Source organism: Numida meleagris, chromosome 9, assembly GCF_002078875.1.
Source record: "Numida meleagris isolate 19003 breed g44 Domestic line chromosome 9, NumMel1.0, whole genome shotgun sequence".
Taxonomy (NCBI): Eukaryota; Metazoa; Chordata; class Aves; order Galliformes; family Numididae; genus Numida; species Numida meleagris.
Genome location: NC_034417.1, coordinates 19,215,864 through 19,222,862, shown reverse-complemented (window position 1 = coordinate 19,222,862; position 6,999 = coordinate 19,215,864).

The following is a 6,999-nucleotide window of genomic DNA, read 5'->3' as shown; positions in this document are numbered from 1 at the left end:
AAATCTGTCTGATCTTTAATAATCAAAGTAATTAGAATAATCCTTTCAGGGCCGAGCGAAGGATTATTTTCTTCGTGTCGTTTGAGTTTCATCCTCATTCGGGGCTCCTAACGCGCGGAGAAAGCCCTTCCAAGTGCTTTTTTTCCCACTGCGGTCGCAGTCCCCGACCCCTCCCGGTGCCGCTGCCGGGGACCCCGCGGCTCTTTCGGGTCCGTCCGCGGCACGTTCCGTTGGTTGGGAGCTGCGGGGACCGGCGGAGGGAGGGGACGTCCCGGCCCCGCGCCGTCTGCGGGGAGCGCTAATTACGTCGGGGGATTAGAAGGTCCTCCAGCTCACCTACAACGCGCTTCTGTACGCTGGCGAGGAACAAAGGGCTCCGGGCTTGCCAAGAGGAAAGAATAATTGACACAGTTCGCAGACGCGGGATTATTATAATGTAAATAAACGAACGGGAGAGGACAAAACTAATTTAGGCCTTCAACTTCTCCTCTGGCGGTTAACAAGGGGGATAAACGCCGCCTTTAAAAGCGGGGCCGCGAGAAGCACAGCCCCCTCTTTGCTTTGCCCCCCTCCCAGCCGCGTTCCTGCTCGGGGGCACGGCCCCACGACGGTGCGCATGGGGCTGGGCTGAGGGGCAAAGAGGGCACGTCGCACTGTGCCACTTGACGCTGGTTTAATATCATGGGGAGCTGCTCTTCTGCAGCGGCTTTGTGCCCCCTGAATGGACATAACCCCCCACTGCATGGAGCAGTGTACATAGGGGGCAGCCCCACAGCAGGCAAGGAGCAGCCCCAAGATGCACAGCGCAGGGAGCAATCCCATGGTGCACAATGCAGGGAGCAGCACTGCAGTGCGTGCAGGGAGCAGCCCCACTGCATGCAAGGAGAAGCCCCAAGACTCATAATGCAGGGAGCAATCCCATGGTGCACAATGCAGGGAGCAGCATGGCAGTGCATGCAAGGAGCAGCCCCAAGATGCAAAACACAGGGAGCAACCCCATGATGAGCAATGCAGGGAGCAGCTTTGCAGGGCATGCAGGGAGCAGCCCCAAGATGCACAATGCAGAAGCAGCTCGCAGCCAAGGGAGCTGCTCTTATTTTCCTCCCTCGTGACCTTGGCTGCTCACCTCCTCGTGCACACGTCCGGAGGCGCTGCGTGGGAACAGCGAGTGTGTGCTGACCTTGTTTGCGCTCAGCTGGCAGCGCTGTGCTGCTCTGGGAAGCCAGGAGCTGGGGTTTAGCGAATTTCAGCCTCCTCATCAAAGCAAGACTCTCTCTGTTTTCCAATGGCCACGTGAAATGTAATAAATCAGTGTTTATAAGAGGCCAAGCAGCACAGAAACGCAAACAGAACCGCAAATAGTGCCATTTCTGCTCTAAGGCAGCAGACAACCCAAACATCACATGCACCAGGATTACACAAGAGTGTGAGCATGAGCGTGCATGTGTGTGCAAGCTGCTCTGCATGGGCACCGCTGCTCCTGCGTTGCTACGGGCAGGGGAAGCACTCCGGGCTCAGGGCTTTAAATTATGGACAATTATCAGCAGGAAAATGACAAGAATGGGAAAATTAACAAAGAGCTCAATACGTGCGGCTAAATGACCAACATAAATGCATTCCTATTAGGCAGTCAATATCGGGCTGGCAGCTCCTGTCTGCGCCTATTTCTCATCAGACAAAGCCTTGACCTTGACCTCATTGTCCTGTTTGCTGGGAGACTGAATCCCATAACAACTCGTCGGGCGAATGTATTGGACCGGTAATCCATAAATATTGATTCATTGTTTGCAGTGTAATTTAAATGTCAGCTATAAGCCCGGGGCAGATAAAGATCTGTATCAACAATAAAACTGGATGGAGGCTATAAATCCCCCGGGGCAGCCCGGGTTACAGCGGGTACGCGGAGCGGCACGCATCCTCCGAAAGGAAAAGCAAAAAATGGAAAGAAGAAATAAAACAGAGCCCCATTCCCTGCACGTTAGGAGGAAGGATGCCCATCGGGGTGGTAAAGCCACCCCAGAAATCAGCACAGGACGGGGCTGGATGGACACAGCAGACTTTACCCGAAGCTCAGCCCTGTGCTGCGATGCATTTCACCCCAAAGGGACTTTCTGCCTCCAACTGGGGCCCTGCTGAAAACACTACTACGAGCCAAACACAGTGAGAGCCCTCCACCGAGGCAGGATCAGGCCCTGCTCCGAGCTGGACTTCACACTTCTCCTCTGCAACCCCTCTAACCCCCCCAGAAGCTCTTGGGAAGGCAGCACCGGGCGCTCCCCCGGGGGTGGCAGCCACCACGACCTCTTACCGTGGCTATGCGTGCTCTAATCTCATTAGGCTTAGGGGCTTGAAGTTTAGAAGTTTAATTCAAACCCGCGTTATTATGACGTACCCTCCGTGCTCCCCTTACGATGATGAATCTGTGACAATAATAATGGAAAAAAAAAACCCTCCCCTCCCACCTGTCCTCCTTCAGTTTGCAAGGTGCACAAGAAGCAGTCATCCGTCCCTGGGAATAACTTGGAGTGGGGCTGGAGAGAGGCTGTGCTGCGGCACGAGCACAGGGGAACCACGGCTTGCTGCAGCCTCTGCATTCAGGAGTTATGCTTTAATCCCCTCTGTTGAATAAAATAACCAATGAGGAGGGAAGGCATTCATGGAGAGGGGCATTGGATTTTTGGAGAAGGGGAAAAGCGGTGCCCATTGCTATCAGCAGCGTGGGGCTGGGTGCAGTTCTGCTGGGGGACATCGGCCAAGCCCTCGGTCCCTTCCCCTGCTGCAGCCACTGCCCCTCAGCTCCAGCCCCTGGAAATCCTATTAGCGGTGCATTAATTACAGTGCAGAGCATCAGCACACCGCACCCTGACAGTGGTGGGCACAGGGCACTGAATGTAACCCCCAGCCCAGAGCTGCTGCTTGCTCCAAGCAAGGAAATGGTGCAGGGCCTCTTCTGCCAAGGATTAACCCCAGTATGGGCTGCTCTGTACCAGCGATGCTTTCCCCTCCCTGGTCCAGGACACCAGGCAGCAATCTGGGCCTCCAGCACTCCATTTGGGCAGGAAAAAAGATTTTCTCCTCCTAACCATTAATACCCCATGGCTAAGGGATGACTGGATTGCAGACATCATAGAAAATCCGGGAGGAGTGCCAGGTGCCGCTGAGCACCACGCTTCAGTACCTGAGCACAGCACTTCCTTGCATCTCAATCCTGTATTATTTATTGGGTGTCAGCTCTGTACACACGCTCCGGAGGATGCTGGAGGTGTGCGGCTCTCCCAGCAACTTCCATCTCCTGTGTCATGTCCTCGGGACGCTGCAGCCACTCCGATGGGGAGAGACACTCTGAGTAAATGCAGCTCAGCGCTCTGGTTCTGCTCTGCTCAGCCCAGGTCACTGCAGATGGGGAAGCCCACCCCAGCAGCCTCCTCCTCCATGGATCCAGTTGATGTTTCCCAGGACGCAGAGGCCACAACCTGGATCCTACGAGGCTGCTGGGCCTGAGGATTTGCCTCCTGCTGCCAGCAGGTCATCCACTTCCCAGAGTTGGAAGCAGCTCCCTGCCCTGATTCCTGCACCATTTTACCCCAAGCCCAGCCAGCTCCTCTGGCACTGCTGGATGTGGGGGATCCTGTCCACATAGAGGGCTCACTGGGGTCCCCCCATCCCCACGCCACCCAGCCCCCCTTGATGCCAGAGCCAGCGGGACAGGTGCCCACCTCCCCAGCAACAGGATTTGACCCCATATGTTTTTCCCTCTGCTTTAATTTACATTCCAGGAACGGATCAAAAAACCAAATAAACCAGCGAGGCGGTGCCAGCTCCTACATCTGCCTTCGCAGGCCTTCAGCTGTGGCCACAAACATTGCCTAATCCCATGGCTGAGCCACTCAGATGAGGTCTCCTCGCCCCTTTGAGCCTCCTTTCTCCATCCAGCACTGAAGGCAATGGCACACGGGGCTGAAAGGTGCAAGGGGAAAGCTCAGAGCGCACGCATGCCTCAGAAGAGATTTTAATTGGCTGTGATGATGATGGGTCTCATTGAGGGGCAGCACCTCCCACCTCTGTGCCCCCAGCCAGCCCCCACTTGGGTCACTTTTCCAACAGGTTTGCCGAGAAGTTGTGTTCCCCCCCCCACCCCGTTCTTTGGAAGCATTTCAATATCAAACAACATGTTCTGCTTTGATCAACAATCTGCGCAGGCAGCAGAGCTGAGGGTAATAGAAAACAAATTGAAGCAGGCTGGGAGAGTTGAAAAGGAAACACCCAGCCCTGAGCCAAGGGGCCGAGCCCAGCACAACGCGCGTGCACGCAGCGCCTCGCACATTGGCTGCAGGGGGTATGTCCTGCCATGTCCTACCGTGTTCTGCTGTGCCCTCTCCCTTCAAATAATCCCATCAGACAGAGCTGACAGGGCAGGGCCTCGGTGCTGGGGAGCAGGTGGGGCTTTGGGGTACACACCAAGAAGCAACATCATAATGCTATAATGTGATGGAAAACACAGCAATGATAGCAGGGTGGCAAAGTCCTAGGCTGCAGCAAATGAGTGGACAAGCAGCAGCTACAAAAACAAAGAAAGAAAATCTGCTTACCTTCAGAAGCCACAGGTACACAGGGATCTCCAGCAAGAGCCCCTCACCCCCACTGCCAACCCTTAAATGAGGGCTGGGAATGGGTGGATCCTGGCTCCACCCCTTCCAGTCACTCAGGTGCATTGGTTGCACCTGAGCTCCCCTGGGCTGGCCCTGCCTTCCCCCCAGGTGCTCCATCACTGCTTCAGGCCATGACTCAGCAGTTCTGCTGCAGACATCCAGGATGCCCATGGCACCACCCACTGCAACTGGCAGCACCCAGGTCATTTCCCATTGCACAAAGATACGGTCCTCAGGGGTGAACAGCTCAGTGGGACCCTGCAAAGCAATGGAAGGGGTCCCCTCATCCTGAGCTGATCTACCCAAAACTCTCCTAAATCCAACAAGACAAAGCATTCAGCTTTCAGTGAGTGGGTCATTCTCACAAGACCTGGATCACATAGGGATCTCGGCAACCCCAACGGCATCCTGACAAACCCCACAAAAAACCCTGCATGCCCCAGTCTGGCGTGAGTCTTGCTGAGCAGTTTGGAGCTCTAATGGGAACAGCCTCAATCATAGAATCCTAGAATAGCTTGGGTTGGAAGGGACCTCAGGGATCATCAAGCTCCAAACCCCCTGCCGACCCCATCTAATACCAGACCAGGCTGCCCAGGGCCCCATCCAACCTGGCCTTGAACACCTCCAGGGACGGGGCATCCACAACCCCTCTGGGCAGCCTGTGCCAGCACCTCACCACTCTTGCAGTAAAGAACTTTGCCCCTCAAACTGCAGCTGAAGCGACTGCTCCAAAATGGGAACCATTCTCCGCATGGCGAGCAGTCAGCAGAGCACGCGGTTCATGAACTGCAATCCTGGGTTTTAAAAAGAAAACAGGAAATAATGAAGCCCACTCTTCCCATCCCCCCCCACCTGCCCAACACCGGGGGGCTGCCCCGTACCCTTTCCAGCCCTATGGGGGTTGGACTGGATGACCTAAGTGGTCCCTTCCAACCTCAACCATTCTGTGATTCAGTCAGCTCTGTAACAAAGCCGCCTTCCATTCCATTTGCTTTGCTACACTCATTTCTAGGTGCAGCGCTTTGGAGATTGAACAGATTTCCATCCCGGTCCCAAGAGGAGTGCTCAGCTGCCATGAGCCCGAGCGGAGTGGGAGCCACAAGCTGGAAACTTAGGGAAAATCAGCAAGAAATGGGAAAGGTGCAAGCAACCACAAGGCTCCAGCTGAAGCAGCAGAGGGGTACGCTCCGTATGGCCAAACATCAGCCCTGAAAGCACCAAAGAGACCCGACGTCCCCCACCTCATTTGGAAAGCGCACCCTCTGGACCAGGCAAGGAAAAAGTTCACAGCTTCCAATATTTTAACCCTAATCCCCGACGGACAATCTGATTTGGGATGTAATTTGCATAGCGTGTCTCATGATTTCATTTAATCTGCCCAATCCTCTTAGGGAACAGAACAGCATAAGTTATCACAGACATCGCGGCCGCTTAGGAACCCCACTTCCCCCCCTGTGGCAAACCTGGGAGCTGGGAGCTAACAGAGAGGACCCGGCACCCCAAGGCAGCATGGTGCTGTCTGAGGGCTTTGGGTCCCTTCTTTCCTTCCAAGCCCCGATCCCATTGAAGCACGGCCGGGAGCGATGCACAGAAGGGGCGCGTTCCCCCGCATCCTCCTTCCTGCATTCATGTCACCCCACATTTCCCCCATTTTGGGGGGGAACGTCATGCAACTCCTTCCATCCATAGAGCAGCTGCAGAGCCCCCGGGCTTCACCTTTAACTTGTCTGTGTAACTGGAGAGCAGACGTGCTCTTTGTGGCCATCAGATTGCGGGTCAATACGGATATCGGCACCGCCCCCCGTTTTCCAATTAACTCTCCATCATCAATCCCGCTCCCTCACCCGGGAAACCGACCGGTGGCGTGGAAGGAAAAAAAAAAAAACCCAACCAAATACTTTTTAAATGATTTGTTGTGATCAAATAACTCCCCCCCCCCAAATACCACCAAGCATTAAAATCCCCTACTTCAATATCCGTTATCCTTTAAGGTTCTTTATAATTCAATAAACAGGATTTCAAATCCTCCCAACCCGGGATGGACTTGTTCTGCACCGCCGTTCCGGGCCACTCTTCTAATGCACACTCTTATTAAGCCGTGCAAGCTTACAGCTCTTTAATCTTTTTGAACACATGTTGAGAAGAATAAAAGCAATTTTGTTTGGGAAACTGAAGGCCATGTTCAGCTGGAAATAAGCTTTTTCTCTAATCTCACCTCTTGCTTTGCGGAGCGCGGGGCCGTTACCCAGTAACCCCGGCAGGCACCGCCTCGCTCCATTCATTTCCCCTCTCTTTTAATTGCGGGAGGGGAGAATTAAGCAAAAATCCCAATTTTTGGCTCTTTTTTTCC